We start from the raw sequence: 17,531 nt of genomic DNA, 5'->3' as shown, positions 1-17,531 counted from the left end.
AGTCGTGTTGCAAAGAAGAATTAGAACGAATGGGAGGAACCACGAGAAAGAAGAAACAAAAAAAAAAAGAGAGAGAGAGAGCAAATGGCATGCTTCGATCTACATTCAGACTCCATAGTTCTTTCTCTGGATGTGGATAGCATTTTCCATCATGAGTCTTTTGGAGTTGTCTTAGATCCTTGCATTGCTGAGAAGAGCTAAGTCTATCAAAGTCAGTCATCACACAATGTTCTCCTGGTTCTGCTCACTTCACTCAGCATCACTTCGTATTAAGTCCTTCCAGGTTTTTCTGAAGTCCACCTGTTCATCATTTCTTATAGCACAATGAATTGCTTCTTAACTGCCTTGAAGGCTGTTTCACCTGGGAATATTTAAGAATGTTTTTATTAAATGGGTACTGTATCCTTTGTACCCAGCTGTGGAACCCTACCTCAGACAGGGATGTAACAGGGGTCTGTGGAAGCCAGATCATACCAGCTGTGAGTCAGTTTTGACTTTTCAGTGTGATAATCTGCACCTCAGAAATGTATAAACCCTGTAAATCAGGGCTGGATTTATTGTTTTGCTTGTTATCTAGACTTAAGAAAGTGATGGAGAAAATATCAATAATACAGATTAAACTTAAAAGTGGGTCATGCATACATTATTCCCCCTGGAGAACTGGTTGTTAAACATTTACCAGCACACCACTGGAAATATATGTGTGTGTATATACATACATATGTATGTACATATACATATATGTATATGAATATATACATACATGCATATGTGTATATACCAAAGAATTCACAGTAGCACTTTTTGTAGTAGCAAAAAAACTAGAAATAAGTGAATGCCTATTGGTTGGGGAATAACTAAACAAATTATAGTAAATGAATGCAATACTCTATCTATTACAATGAAAGAAATATCAAATACGAGCAATCAAAAATCTAAGACTAGTTTCAATAGTCTTTTCTACAGAGGAGATTGGATACTGTACTGAATCTTTAAGAGGGAATAGAATCATGGGAAGATGTGATTTAACATTCATCCAAGAGGAGTCTATGAAGAGACTGGCAATTTAACTCTCATGACTAAAGAGAAACTGAGGAAAAGGAAGAAGAGAACTTTTTTCTTGAGAGATTGAGCAATTTAATTGTGAAGGAGAGAGAACCTGAAGAGACATTTCCTGAAAGAACTGAGTTTAATTCTCATCCTGCAAAGAAATATTGTGAAGAGAATTCTTGAGTTGAGATTTTAAATAGAATCTTAAGGAAGCTGAATTGTTAGATTATGGTCTATAATATCTCTTACTTGGAAAGATTGTTGAGATATTTAAATTGCTTAAAAATTCTTGATATTAGAATTGGAAATTGAGGGGATGCCCATCAACTGAGGAATCACTGAACAAGTTGTGGCATATGATAGTGATGGAATATTACTATGCTATAAAAAATAATAAGCAGACTAATTTCAGAAAAACCTGGAAAGATTTATATGAACTGATGCAAAGTGAAGTAAGCAGAACCAGGAGAATAATGTACACAATAATAGCAGTATTATATGATGATCAACTATGAATGACTTAGCTGTTCTCAGCAATACAATGATCCAAGACAATTCTGAATGTCTCATGATGCAAAATGCTAGCCACCTCCAGAGAAAGAACTGATGGAGTCTGGATGCATATTGAAGCATACACTTTCTTTACTTTTTTCATGGGGTTTTTTCCCTTTGGGTCTGTATCTTCTTTCACAAGATGACTAATATGGAAATGTATTTTACATGATTGCACTTGTATAACCTACATCAAATTACTTACCATTTCAGGGAGGGGGAAGGTGAGAGAGGGAAGAAGAAAATATGGAACTAAAATTTTTTTTAAAAGAATGTTAAAAATTCTTTATATATAATTGGAAAATTTTTAATTTTTAAATATTTTAATATTCATAATATAAAAAATAAAAATAAAATGTAAAAAAATATTTATTTGTATTGTTTACTGAAACAACTAGGTGACAGTACATAGAACACTGGTCTTGGAGTTAGGAAGATCTAAGTTTGAATCCTACCACAAACACTCATTAGCTGTGTGACTCTGGAGAGGTCATTCAATCTCTCTAGGCCTCAGCTTCCTCATCTGTAAAATGAGGATAATAAAAGCAACTACCCCAAAGGGTTGTTGTGAGGATGAAACTATATAACATCGCTTTAGAAGCACAGATAAGAACTCATAAGAAAAATGAGCCAGTAGCAATTAAAGAGTGGATTGACCCCACTCAGATTACAAAAGGAACATGGGAAGAACTAGAAGAAATGGTACAGAGTAAAGAAAAAAGAACCAGAGAATAAATGTACACAATTACTGTAATAATGTAAAGAAAATCCACAATAAGAGGCTGCTGGACTCAGACAAAATATAGTTATGGTTATTGGTTATTGGTTAGGAATATTGGTTATAGGAAACGGATGATGAATCTTGCATCCTTCCTCCAGACAGTGTGGGAAGTGGTTCATTATTTATTCCAAATATCACATACACTGACAGAGAGACATGGTTGCTATTTCAGTTCTTTGTGTCTCACTGTTTTTCTTTGTTATAAGGGAGGGTTTCAGGAAAGTGGGTAACTGGGCTCCCAGTTCCTGTACAAGCCCTTAAGGTACCAAATGCAAATAGGGTATGAACCGGCCATTCTTTCACCCCATAGAAAATTCAGAAGAAATGAAGGACCTCCAGATATCCATGAACAGAGGTAGAAATAGATGAAGATGAAGCACTCAGATATCTCATCAGTTATTCAACCTGCTCCCAGAAAGGAACTGAACTTGAGGTTACTATCAGGACAACCGTTTGATATTCTGATGAATCGTTCTTTTCCACCCAGTCCTACACAGTCCCCCTAAGACTTGTGGTACCACCCTCTGCTTTAAGGTACACATAATTTGAGGGCTGCTGAATCCCCTTTTCATCAGACCTCCACTATCCAAGTACTTAAACCTAATCTCTTGCTCCTCAATGACGTGACTTTATCCCTTCAGCTCCACGTTGACAATCTTCTTTCCGTAAGAAATATACTGTTAAGGAAATATTATATCTTTAGAAGGCCACTGCCTGCCATCTCAACTTTGGGAACTCTCCAATCAAGGCTATTGCTGCCCAGAGGATCTTTCTTCCTTGGCTAGACCAGATTCCAGGATCACACTGCCTAAGGAATTCAAAACTCAAAATTCTCCTCCACATAGAAGTTTGGGGTTCACATTGTCCATGAACTATCCTTTCAGACAAAGTGAACAAACATGTCTGACACTATTCGTAAGTTCCCTGGATTCTACTATCTTGTGAGCTGGGAAAGTCAGCCCACAGGATCACTTTGAATAAAAGCTAGCATTTACGTGGCATTTTAAAATGTGTAGGACACTTTGTATACAATATTTCATTCTATCCTCACAACAATCTTATGAGGTAGGTGTTATTATTATCCCCTTTCTACAGATGAGATCATTGAGACTAAGAGGGGTTAAATGACCTACCCATTGTCACATGTTTGAGGCAAGATTCAAACTCAAGTATTCCTGACTCCAGGTCCAGTACTTTATCCACTATACTAAGCTGTCTCCCTTAAGCTACATGTAAACAAATGTCTACTATTGCTTTGTAGTTCTGCCCCAAGTTGCCATTACTTCTTCTCTGGGGAAGGGAGAAGGGGCACATGGGTACAGTTTTTTTCTCCCCTTACAACAGATCTGTTGTGTTATATGCTGGTCTGTCTCTTGAAGGTACCAACAGAGTCTGGAAGAGGAATGTGAAACTGATCTGTCTAGCTAGAAGACCAGCTTCTCTGGAAGGAGTCTGCATTCCTAAGCTTCAGTCAATCATCTGGTGTCCTCACAGCACATGGGCATGCCTGCACTCCTGTGGTGGGTGGAGGAGGAGTGGGCATGCTTCAGAAACTTCCAAACAAAGGTCCACATCCTCTAGTCTCGTCCAGTTGCTAGAGGTGATAACTGAGCTAGACCTGGAAGAAAGAGGATGTAGAAACATGAGGCACAGAATACTTTGTACAAACGTACTCCAACAAGAGCCAATAGGATGAAGTCAGCACTGGCCTCTTTGCAGTTCACGAACAAGAAATTCCATCTCTCAGCCTCAGGCATTTTCTCCAACTGTCCCCAGGCCTGGAATGCTCTCCCTCCCCCCACTCCACCTACTGACTTCTTTAGTAGCCTCTAAATCCCAACTAAAGCCCCTTCTTTTACTGGAAGCGTTCCCTCTGTTAATTATTTCCCATTTATCTTGTTTATAGCTTGTTTGTACATATTTGTTTGCTTGTCTCCTCCATTATATTGAGGGAAGGAACTGTCCTTTGCCTCTTTTCAAATCCCCAGCTCTCAGTACAGTGCCTGACACATAGAGGTCACTTAATAAATGTGGCTGATTAATAATTGTGGCTAACTAATAACACAGAATGATTGACTGTAACTTTGCCAACTGGAGTACTCCAGGACTACATATATAGTAAGACTTTTGTTTTCCTTTGTAACCCCAGGGTACAGTGCTTGGCACATAGTAAATACTTAATAAATGTATTAACTGACTTATTGGTCCCAGTCTAACCCCAGACTGATCCTGAAAGGCCCCCCTTGGGTTTACCCTTAAGCAGACCTGAACTTCTTAGGGCTTCTTAGGGCCTTCCAAGAACAAGACTAGATCTACCAGTGAGGCTCCTGACTGACCTTTCTCCTTTCCTTCCATTTCGTTTCAGACTTTCACTCTTGAAAAAGTCTTGGAGTTTCTGGGACAAGTCGGAATTTCAAGGGGAGAGTCCCATCTAGCCATCCACAATGACTACATACCCATCACTGCTCCCTTTACCCTACCTGGAACTGCACCCTATATTGAGATCATCATTTTCCCAAAATCCTCATCCCTGGCGGCAGTACTACTTTTAGACCCAAAAAAGCTGGCCCCTTCCCTGGGCTCCACACCCCAGGATCATAGGCGCAAAAATTAAATTAAAAACAAGATATGGAGAATGTGCAGAATAAAACACAAATAATTATGAATGACATGGCCTAGAGGGATTCAGAGTTAAGATCTGCAGAAGCCCTCAAGTTTCTCAAGTCCCAAACCCTCTAGCCCAGCTGGACTGAATTTAAACCCCCATTTAGTGTGCCCTCGCAGATAGCATGGGCATTTACATAAGGGGCTCTGAGCCCAGGGTGGGACCATATGATGAGAACAGGGTGGTAGCTGACTGTCTCTCAAGCCTGACGCGTGGCATGACTTTTCCAGTCATCTCTGAAGCCCTCCATTCCATCCCTGCATCCTTGTCCCAGGACACTCCTGGGTTGGGTTCTCCAGGATCCCCAAAGTCTTCTGGGAGGCAGAGACAAATGACTTGGCCAAAGGTATCACTAGCCTTCTCTCCAATGGCAGGATGGGACCAGTAAGAGCAAAAATGTCTCAGCAATGTCATGCTTCAAGTGCCATGAGATGGGACCCTCATGGAGACATGACATTTCAACAGCTAGCATTTATATAACTAGATATCCAGATTGACACAGTGCTTTAAGGTCGGTAAAGAGTTTTACATATATTATCTCATTTAATTTTCACAACCCTGGGAGGCAGACAGAGGTTAAGAAGGCGAAGTGATTTGCCCAGGGTCACACAGTGTGTAAAAGCAGCATTGGAATTTTTATCTTCCCAACACCAAGTTCAGCCCTCTCTCCTCTGCCACCAAGACTAGGCACCTCCATCCCTAGCTTTGAAACCTCAGAAGTAGTAAATCTGATTTGGAAATGCACCGCTTTTTCTCTGTTGCTTGGGGGGCAGGGTGCTAGAAGTAGTGAGGATAACCTGCAAGGGGGTGGATTTTGCCTCAATGTAAGAAACTGTTGAGAGGCAGCTTGGCTCAGATCCGTGCCAGCTGTGTGACCATAGGTAGATTATTTAAACTCTCAAGGCCTTCAGCTGGTGTTCTCCAAACCATTTTGATAGTATGCTATTTTGGCAATTTTGTTTATTTGTTGTTTATCCTTCGTTTTCAAAGAGGACTAATAAAATCATGGAGTGCCGTCTTGGCTTGTGCTTGAATTGGATTAAGTGAGGCAGAGCTGAGCAAAGTCGTCAGCCTCACTATCTCCTCCAGTCCTCAAAGTACAGTGACAGGACAAAAGTCAAGATGACTGGTGATGGCCTGGGATGTAGTAGATGACTTTGGCCTCTTCAATGTCTTACCAAGTTCTATTTTTACATCTACTTATATATCATATGAATCTACTACTATACTAGTTACATTATGAAGCATGAACAAAAAATAGACATTAAAAAGAAGATAAATATGAAATAAACAATCTAAAATATTTTATTTTCTTTATTACTGGTGAAAAAACCTTTTTCATTAAACTACTAATTTCAAAAATCTTTAAGCATTGATATTAGTAGTATATTCTGTGTTCTGAGCAGTTAACTACATTTGATGTCCTGTATTTGCTTCTTAGAATTTATAATACATTCTACACTGGTTGTTTAAAAATTCTGGGTGCTTTATTTAAATTCTTAAAAATTCATAAAATAAGCCACCATTTTTTCAAATTGGTTTTTAAAATATATCAATCATTAATCATTAATGTTATGACTAATAATTGTAATAAACTTAATTTTACTTAATAAACTTAAATTTTAAAATTAAATTTAAAATTAAATTTAAAAATTTTTCCCTCTAAAAGAGGGGCAGATTGATGGCTGCCATCAGAGAAGACAAGCATGCTAGCTCAGATTGTGTACATAACATTAGGTTAAAGACTGGATGGTTTGTGTATACCCCAGAATATTTTGATTTTTGTACTTTTTGTGTTTGTGTGTTTAAACTGTCATAAATGTTGTTTCATTGTTGTTGTTCAGTCATTTTTAAGTCGTGTCTGATTCTTCTTGACCCCACCTGGGGTTTTCTTGGCAAAAATACTGTAGTAGTTTGCCATTTCCTTCTCAAGCACATTTTACAGATGAGGAAACTGAGGCATAGTGACTTCAGTGACTTGCCCAGGGTCCCATAGCTAGTAAGTATCTGAGGCTGAATTTGTGGTCTTCCTGACTGTAGGCCCCGTGCTCTATCTAACCATTTTTTTCTGGGGGAAAAAAAGACTTGACAATCTACTTTATGGCTTTACTCACCATCCCTGTAGCTCCCCAGACCAAAACTCCATTTCCTGGCCACTATCCCCTTCTCTGAGCTATCTCCTCTTAAAATCTCAGCCCCCTGAAAGCAGGGACTTTTGTATTTACAGCCCTAGTCTAGCATAGTACCTGGTAATAGTAGTTCTTAATGAATGATCTTTCTCTTTCTTCTCTTTCCTTCTTCCTTTCTTCTCCTTTTCTCCATTTATCTCTTCTCTCTCTCTCTCCCCTTCTCTCTTTCTTTCCTTCACTATGTCCCTCCCTCTTTTTTCTCTCCCTTCCTTCTTTTCTTCTGCCTTCCTTCCTTCTTTCCATTCATCCTTTCTTCTTTTTTTTTTTTAGCCCAGGTATATATGATAGTTGATATTGAAGAAAAATGGTTTTAGTATAAGTTAGATTTCAGTATTTTGACCAAGAGTTGGGCAAAAGCAACAGAAAAAAACAAGCAGGCCCCAATGAAGTAAGCCGCTCATCTACCACCTCCCATTTCAGTTATCCAACTCTTTTTTGTTTGCCCACACAATGTGATCTTACCAGTAAAAAGTTCATTGTGTTGTTCAGTAGCTAGCTCAGAAATCTGGTATTTCTTGTTTTTTTTTTTAATGTTTACATAGAGTAAGTGAAAACAAGGCATCTTCTAGTGCAAAATGTTCCATAGAAATTCTGCACCCTAAAAAAAAAAAGCGGGGGAGGGAGGGGGGAAGCGCGGTGGGGAGGGAGAGGGGGTGAGATCTGGTGTATTTTGTAAGGCAGGCTGCCTGTCTGCTTACAGCAGTTTTAGAATCAGGGTGGAGGAGCCTGGGGATTTAGAAAAGACCTTGAAACAAGGAGCTCTGAGATTAGCCCTGACTCTTGCATTACTTTAATCAATCATATTCTTAGATAAATCTCTTGTTCACTCTGAGCTTTGGTTTTCTTCTTGGTAAAATGTGCTCTTCGTATATTTTACAGGAACGTTGTGGAGATAAATGAGATTATTTTTGTCAAGTGCTTAGAGCTTTGTGGAAAGAAGGCATTACATAAATACAAGATTCTACAGTGATAACCATTACTGTAAAGTAACATATTTAATTGGTATCCTAATTATTTAAATTTGCTTTGTATTTGCATAGTGCTTTCTATTTTTTTTCAAAAGAACTTTATGATATGAACAAATTTTGTAATTTGGTATTTTTCTGCCCATGTTTTCAGATTGGGAAATTAGTATAAATGGTTCTGAGTATAGTCTAGAATATATAGTATAGTATACTATAGCTATAGTATAGCTAAAATTAATCTATATAGAAGATTTTGATTTATACATAGTTCAATTCAATAAGCATTTATTAAGTGCCTACTATGTGCCAGGCACTCTGCTAAGCATGGTTACCATTCCAATGGTACACTTCAGAAGATTTAAAACAAGTGTCCTTTATTTAGACTCCATGAAGCCTCAATTAAGTGGCATAGCAGATAGAATGTTGGGTCTGGAGTCAAGGAAGGCTTATCTTCCTGTAGTTCAAATCTGGCTTCAGCATGCTATTTTTTTTTAATTGAGGCTTCATGGAGTCTAAATAAAGGACACTTGTTTTAAAGATTATTTCAGGCATGGGCAACAGCCGTTGAAAATGGCAGGAGCCAAGAGATGGAGCGTCTTGTTTGTGGAACCACCAGAATGTGGGGTCACTGGACCGAGGAATATGTGGCAGAGATAAAGTATAGAAAGACTGGAAAGGTAGAAGTGAGGCTAGGTTATGAAGGGCTTTAAACACCAAATGGAAGGTTTTGTATTTGATTCAGATAGCTATAGGGAACCACTGGAGTTTATTGAGTTGGGGAGATGCCCCTTTAGGGAAATCACTTTAGCAAAAGAATGGAGATTGGAGTGGGAAGAGATTTGAGCAGGCAGACCCATCAGTAGGCTATTGCAATAATCCAAGTGAGAGTACAAGTATATCAGAGGCATAGTTTGAACCCAGGGCTTTTGGACTCTAAGATTAGCCTTCTATCTTCCCCTGTACACTTCCTGGCACATTGGTTGTTTTCCAGTCATGTCTGACTCTTCATGACTCCTTTTGGAGTTTTCTTGGCAAAGATGTTGGAGTGGTTTGCCATTTCCTTCTCCAGTTTATTTTATAGATAAAGAAACTGAGGCAAACAGGCTTAAGTGACTTGCCCAGGGTCACACAGCTTGTAAATGTCTGAGGCCCGATTTGAACTCAGGAAGATGAGTCTTCCTGATTCCAGGCCTGGCACTCAATCCACCTACCTGCCCCCTCCTTTCATGTAGAAGACACCTAATAATACTTGTCAATTGATTGAATCCTTAGAACAAATGTGAGGAATCTGAGACTTGAGTGAGGTGCTTTATACAATCATATAGTGTGTGTGTGTGTGTGTGTGTGTGTGTGTGTGTATGTTTAAACCTAAGACCTCCTGATTCCAAGGGCAGCTATTCTATCCAGTGTTCCATGACATCTGTTGATGCAATACATATAAAAGTTCCACAAGCAATTAACCCAGAAAAAACGGAGAATCCATTCATTTTACCTGGTAGAGCTAGCATTGAAGTCAAAGACTTGGTTGAAGGTCTTCCACTGGAAACAGAAGGCTAAGAACTAGAGAGAAACAAAACATACTAAGTTTTTCTGACCTACCTGTTTGACCATTCCTTCTCAGTCTCCTTTACTGCATTTACACCCAGGTCATGCCCACCAATGGTCAGTGTTCCACAGGGCTCTCTCCTGAGCCCTCTTCTCTTTTCCCTCTGTGCTATTTCATGTGTGGATTTTGTCAGTCCCCATGATTAATTAATGCTAATTAATTAACTGACTTAAAAAAAAAGAGAAGAATCAGTTAACAGGATAGATGAGAGAATATCTCTAAGATCAACAATAAGATTCCCAAAGGATAAATCTGAAAGAGGAAAAATATTCACTGAATATGACTTGAAGTTACAATAATTAAATTTACATTTGGCCAGTTTATTTTACTTAAAAACATACTAATATGGTCATAATGGATATGATCTAGAAAAGACCTTCTAGTACATTTACCTGTAATTGACTAGTCATTATTATTGATACTATTCTTAATATTCTGGTTGAATTTTGGTTTACTAACAAGAAAGGATAAATGCTCTCCAAACAAATGAACCCATGCCAGGGTAGGTGGAGTTGAGGTTTCCTTCCACTGACAAGTAATGAAGCTGGAGAAGGAAATTAGGTTAGACTTGGAAATAAAACCAACGTTGAAGAGATTGGGTTGAAACCTGTTTAGGGAGACTGATTGGAAACCGATTTGGAAAATATGAGGAAATCTTTGCTAACATAAGAAGTCTGTAAAACGCAGGCTAGCTCAGGAGTGGGGAACCTGGCCTTCTAAATCCTTAAGTTCTCCTTTTGACTGAATCCAGATCCTTAAGGATTTGTTTTTTAAAATTTGGATTCACTCAAAAGGCTGCACTTAAGGACCTAGAAGGTCCAGTGCAGCCTTAAGGCCACAGCTTCCCCACCCCTGGGCTGGATTCTCAGTTGCTGGATGGCTCCACCTGAAGCCTGAGCCAGGAATTCCCAAGTCTGACAAGGTGACATGTCAAAATTCCTTTTTTCCTTTGTTGATTAGGATTCTGTGAAATCAGGGTGGGTACTGTGTGTTCCACAGTTTGGGGCAAATACTGGCTCTGTACTTCCTGGTGCAAGTACCAGGAACTAACCTGTGTCCCTTCCCCCGCCTCCTGCATCAGCTACCACCTGTCAGACAATAGATGTTCTTGCCTGTCTTATCTGCTCTTTCCTGCTCTCTTTGTTCACCTTTATATGTTACCTTAGAGTTTTCTGAGTGGTTTCTTCTCTGTAGGAAGAAAAAAAAAAAGGGTCCATGCCTTAATATGGACATATCCTGGTAGTGAAGGTAACTTTCAATCCAGTACCTATGTGGTGCAATAGATAGAATATTGAATTTGGAGTTAGGAAGACTTGCATTAAAATTCTGCTTTAGACCCTTAGTAGCTCTGTGACCCTGGTTAAGACATTTAGCCTCTCTTGGCCTCAGTTTCTTCATCCATAAAATGAGAATGATAATAGCACCTACAAGATAAGGCAGCTATGTGGAGTAATAATGCACAGAGTGCCAGGCCTGGAGTCTGGAAGACTCATCTTCATGAGTTCAAATCTGACCTCAGACACTTACTAGCAGTATGACCTTGGACAAGTCAGTTAACCCTGTTTGCCTCAGTTTCCTCATTAGTAAAATGAGCTGGAGAAGGAAATGGCAAACCACTCCAACATCTTTGCCAAGAAAACCCCAAATGGGTTCACAAAGTGTCAGATACCACTGAAAAATGACTGAACAACACATTACGGGGTTATTGTGAGGATCAGATGAGATAACATAGGAAAAGTACTTTGCAAAACTTAAAGTCCTATATAAATGATAGCTATTTTTTATTTTTGAAAGAAAAAACTAAGATATGGGCAGTACAAGTATCATTATGTTCCCTTTGCAAAGAATGTTGAAGCTCATATTGATAAAGTAATATGCCCAGAAACACCCAGCAAGTTAGTGGCAGAACTGTGATTTAAAGCTAAGTCCTTCGGTTCCAGGTTCAATAGTCTTTCCACTCTTCCATATTCCTTTTACTCTACCAAGGCATTGAGCCTGGAGAGGATTACAGAGGAGGATGAAATGTGTAGTAGCCGCAGGATCATAGATTCAGAGCATAGATCCATTTGCACAGACGAGAAGAGAAGGAAGTTCAAAATGAAACACAGACCAGCAGGACAGGTTTGTTAGTTTGTTAGTTTGTTTGTTTTGCTAGGCAATGGGGTTAAGTGACTTGCCCAGGGACACACAGCTAGTAAGTGTCAAGTGTCTGTGGCTGGATTTAAACTCAGGTCCTCCTGACTCCAGGGCCAGTGCTCTATCCACTGTGCCACCCAAGGCAGAACAGTTTTGAAAGTAAAATGTGGAATTTATTGTATCTAGATTATCTACACCTATGTAGATATCTAGATATCCATAGCTTTTTTTTTTTAGGGTTAAGTGACTTGCCCAGGGTCACACAGTTAGTAAGTGTCAAGTGTCTGTGACTGGATTTAAACTCAGGTCCTCCTAACTCTAGGGCCAGTGCTCTATCTACTGTGCCACCTAACTGCCTTATACACACACACACACACGTACATACACATGTATTTATATGGATATGGACATGGACATAGACATGGATATGGATATGGATATGGATATGTCTTAAAGCAAATGTTATGAAACGGAGATTTGCACTTTCATAGTTGTCTAAGTGGATAGAGCACCGGACCTGAAGTCAGAAAGACCCGAGTTCAAATCCAGCCTCAGATATTTCCTAGTTGTGTGGCCTTGGGCAAGTTACTTAACCTCTGTCTGCCTAAGTTTCTTCATCTGTAAAATGAGGACAAAAATAGCACCTACCTCCCAGGGTTATTTTAAGGATAAAATGAGATAATATTTGTAAAATGCTTTGCAAACCTTAAAGTGCTATAGAAATGCTAACTATTACAGAGTTCTGCTGAGTATACAGAATTTTTTTTTTTGATGTCTAAATTCAGAACAAAAAATTTTAAAAGAAAATAATGTTGCTTGGGGAAGCCTGAAACTAGTCCATGAAGAAATATAATCTTCAATAAATAAGGGAATGGATGAACCTAATCAATAACCTCATTTCTGAGAAAATGAAGGGTTGGTACTAGTTGAATTCTCAAGTGAAAATCCTGTAGCAAATAGATAAAATAGTTAATAGCTATAATTTCTGAAAGAAAAGCCTAAATTTAGAAAGAACTATGGAGCCTGAATGCAAGGAAGCATACTATTTGCTCTCCTTTTCTTTTGCTGTTTTGTTTTGATTCTTCTTTCTCATGGTTCCTCCCATTGGTTCTATTTCTTCTTTACATCATGACTAATGCGAAAATATGCTTAATATGAACTTATAAGTAGAGGCTATATTAGATTGCATGACATCTTAGGGAGGGGGGAGGAGAAGAAGAGGGAGAAAATTAGAAACTCAAAATCTTATGGAAGTGAATGCTGAAAACTAAAAATTAACAAATAAGTTATTTAATAAAAAAAATTTTTAAAACTAAATGTGCCTCAAGCAGTTGATTCTGAGAATTAATTAAGGAAGCCTTCTATGCTGCAACAACATTATCACAAGATCTTTGTGGTATACTCAGATGTTCTCCAGAACTACTTTATATAGCTTGGGGTTTATCTGGACTTCTGACTCCTTTTCTTCCTCTTTAGACTGTGTCTTTACTCATAATCACACTTACCAGAAAGTGCACAAGAAAATAAAGGATAGCGTCCCATTTAACCATTATATTATCTGTGATAAAATATTTGGTTGGGGTAAGAGTTAAACTATTGATTAAGATTAGAATAAGGCAAACCTTTGGATTTCAATGATCTGTGCTGTCTCACTACTATGGACAATCAAATATTGTTATGCCATGACATTCTTTGATTGCCAGCTTTGATGCATACTCAATAATTTTAAGAAGATGCACTATGATGAAATGTCATGATCATATGTATTTATGAGATACTAAATGAAACTACAAACATCCTATTCCTTGGTCTGGTCTTATGTCTTGGTGCCTGGCATCACAATGGGCACATGATTTCCAGCTAATCATTGGATTTGTGTGCATTTCTTTTTCTGGTGTAGGCCTGCCAATCACAACAATTGCGCTCTCTCTCTGTCTCTCTGTCTCTGTCTCTTTCTGTTTCTGTCTCTGTCTCTCTGTCTCTCTCTCTCATCTTCCCTTGTCCCGTGACTGGAGGGCACTAGCCTTAGAAGCCAAGTCTTAAAATCTTCACCATCGTGTGACCCTGGGCAAGTCACTTAACCCCATTGCCTAGTCAAAAAAAAAATCTTCACCATTAATACATCCTGCAACTAGAAAATTGTACTAGTCTTTCCGCAAGTTTTAAGTGTATGATACATGATTTTCATGAAACAGAATATCCACATTATATAAATCAGGCTTTGACCGTTTCCTGCAAAATATTTGTGTATAACTTCCTCAAATGTATTGAGACATCTTACAAAGAATCATTGTCAGGGTCTCAGGGAGGAAAAAAAGAAGAAGAAGAAGAAGAAGAAGAAGATAGTCATCCCTCATTTCTCCATTCTAGCATTACATATGCTTGGAACAGGCCCAGATTTCTAAAAGACCTCAAAATGTCAGCCAGAATATACTGAATCCATAGAAATGGCAATGATTAAATGTCCTCTTTACCAAGATAAACTGTGGGTTCCTGTTTCTGTGTCTGCACTGCCTTTGGACAGCTCTTTTTTCGCTTTTCCCTACATCTGATGAATGAACAAATGATTTGAAAGTGTATTTTAGAAGTTACTATGTGCCAAGCACAATGCTAAATGCTAGGGATAGAAATAGAAAAGAAAACCAGTTCCTGTACTCAAGGTACTTGACTTCCAAAAGGGGTAGACAACACATATAGGTGAATGATATTTTGCTTTGAGAAGTCACAGGGGTGGGGGCAGCTAGGTGGCGCAGTGGACAGAACACTGGCCCTGAAGTCAGAAGGACCTGAGTTCAAATCCAGTCTCAGACCAAACACTTGACACTTACTAGCTGTGTGACCCTGGGCGAGTCACTTAACCCCAATTGCCTAAAAAAAAAAAAGAGAGAGAAGTCACAGGGATGGTGAGTAGAATGATAGAGGAGTTTATTAACCTCTTTCCAGTAGCAATGGCAGTGTTGCTTTGGATCTGGAAAACTAGCTAGAGAGTAGTAAGAATGAGGAGCAGAAGAGGTAGCAGGGAAGAACAGGTTGTGATAGGAGCAGAGCAGATGACAAGAATGTGGCCAGAGCAGAATTTGAAGGATGATTGAGGCTGGCTGAGCATAATGAACAACGTAGAGCATTCACCAGTCAGGACAGTGTGGGTCTTAGGGACACAGCTCCAGAACCAAGAGATTTAAATGTTCTAGGGCATGTTCTCTAGTCCAGCATACAGGAGGCAAGGTATATGAGAAGCAAGGTCCAGCGATCTGGAGGGTGGAATGTAGGCAGGACAGATGGCAAGCAGATATCTGCAATGTTTCTGTAGTGTCTCCAAAAAGTTCTAAAACAACTAAACTCAATGGTATCTTGGTGGAAAGATGCCAGTCTCTTAAAATGCTTTGTTACAGGGAAACTGTTCAAATCCACATTGACATTCAGTTCTATTTAAGGGGATAAAATAAAGATGAAGGAATTAAGAGCAAATCTGTTTCATGCTCCCTAGATTGAGCACACATATAAGCAGTCCCCAAATTTATTATGGAGTGCTCCGAGTCCCCAGTAAAAATGGCTAGCTTTGCTTATCTGTTCAGGAGCACACAATTATTGATAAGAGACTCGAACGGCCAAAGACAATTTCTGTTTAAAGATAGCTCACCTGTGAAATGAGGTGGTTAGACAAGGTAATCTCTATGTCCCGTCCAGCTGGAACTTTTTCTGAGATTTTCCATGCCTGTTCCTAAAGTCTGCCTATCAAACTGCTTGGTGTACTCGCCAGGATGTTACTCTTCCAACAGCATGCTGTTTACCTCGGAATTCTCCAGATTCAATCCAGAGTTTCAAGAAATGCAGCTTTCTGGGCCACTGCTACTTTCTGAATACAATCCTGTCTAGGAAAGAACTGGTCAGAAGTTCTGCACCTGTTTTGGCGCTGCTATTGGCAATGACAGAGTTATCATTACTAGGTGTCCTAAGGCAAGATGACGTTTATTTGTTAAACCTTGATTTTTGGCAGTCTAGCTGCTCCTGCTTTCTGCCATAGAGCCTGCCAACTGCCATCCAGGATCTGCCAGTGGGCTTTGGCTGAGTGTCCCTCCTCCCTTATTGACTTCACTCATTGAAATCCTGTTGCCAGCCATTTGACTTGGAAAAAGATTTCGGTTTCGTGAGAAATGTATTAAGGCTTACATACATTAACTTGTTTGAGCTTCATCACAACATTGTAAGGCAGGTATAGGTAAAGTATAGGTATTATTATCCCTATTTTGCAGATAAAGAATCTGAGGCCCAGTGACTTGCCCATGAGTGTTAGAGGAGATACTGAGATCACAGATTTAGTACCAGAAGGAGCCTTACAGGTCATTTGGTCTACCAATACCCAGGTTCCAACTCCAAATCCAGCATGCTTTCCATGGCACTATTAACCCAGGTCTTTCCTCACTCCAAGTTCAGTGTTCTCTCTACTATACCACAACACCTCTCAATTAGCACAGGGGTTAAAAAAAATCCCAAGAATAAAATAATATGATGCTTTTCATTTCACACAACTTTACTGTGTTGGAGCTAAGACTCTAATAAGATGAAGATCTGTATGTGCATCATGAGGAGGTAGTCTTGTTTCAAAGTCACACTTTGTACTCACACTTCTTACTTTGTTTCACTCATGCATGTTGAATGATTCATGGATACAGCATCGACTGAAAAGGATCGTTGGCTCCTGAACTGGCACAATTGTGCTTGGGTCGTCAAAGACAGGTAACAGCCTATCTCAGCCATGAGAACACCCAAGGGAAACAAAAAAGTTCTGTTTCTTATCAGATCTTAGAAGATACATAGGTAATGACATATATCTAGTCAGCATCCTGTCATGAGGAATAAAATTTTGTCATTGGAAGGAATCCAGTTCAGTGGCTCCAATCCAGGTATGGCAACACAATGGAAAAATGAACTGGGTTTGAAGCTTTGCTCTGATATTTACTCTCTGTTTGACCTTGGAAATGTTTCTTTACCTTTCTGGGCCTCATTCTCCATCTCTACAATAAGGGAGTTGGATAAGATGACCTTTGTGGTCCTTTCCAGTTCTAAATCTATCCTCCAGCCCAAAGAGAGTGTGACTTACCTAAAGTCATGAAGGCCTAGATCAGTCCAAAAAGCCCATGCCTCCTGCCTTCACTCTACAGACTTAGTTCAATTTAAATTCAATTTAACAAACACAGTCCTTTCATCTCATGCTTACATAATGTCAACTTCACATTTTGAAAAGTCATAGAGTATATAAGTGGTCAAGAATTGGGAATTTTTTGCACTTTGTAGAAAATTAGGAAGGAGAAAGTCACAGAATCACAAAACCTCAGAACTGGAAGGGTCTTTGGTAGCTGTCCAGTCAAAACAATGCCTCATTAAGAATCTCCAGTCCTCTCTACATCATTCCTAATAAGACTTGAAGAAGTGCACAAGAAGAGTGTTATATAAAGTCAACAAGTATCAAAAAAAATTTTTTTCAATGAAAATAATTTTAAGTTCTCTCTCATTGGCTGGGGGCAGGAGTAGAGGGGAGGTGGGTGTGTGAGTGGGGGTGCTATCTTCCCACCTAGATAGCATGTTA

At 39.1% G+C, this 17,531-nt stretch overlaps 1 long non-coding RNA gene across 1 annotated transcript; it reads right to left on the bottom strand.

The window, feature by feature from the left end:
* Positions 1-2,117: 2,117 nt before the first annotated feature.
* On the bottom strand, positions 2,118-15,835 carry LOC114023703. The gene is made up of 3 exons (XR_003566824.1): positions 15,585-15,835; positions 9,695-9,762; positions 2,118-4,001 (listed from the first exon to the last, which is right to left on the bottom strand). It is a non-coding gene; the product is annotated as an uncharacterized LOC114023703 (long non-coding RNA).
* Between the last annotated feature and the right edge of the window lie 1,696 nt (positions 15,836-17,531).

This window comes from Vombatus ursinus, unplaced genomic scaffold (assembly GCF_900497805.2).
Source record: "Vombatus ursinus unplaced genomic scaffold, bare-nosed wombat genome assembly UNPS02014818.1, whole genome shotgun sequence".
NCBI classification, from domain to species: Eukaryota; Metazoa; Chordata; class Mammalia; order Diprotodontia; family Vombatidae; genus Vombatus; species Vombatus ursinus.
Note: the sequence above shows the minus strand (reverse complement) of the source record. Positions and strands in the feature narration are given on the sequence as shown.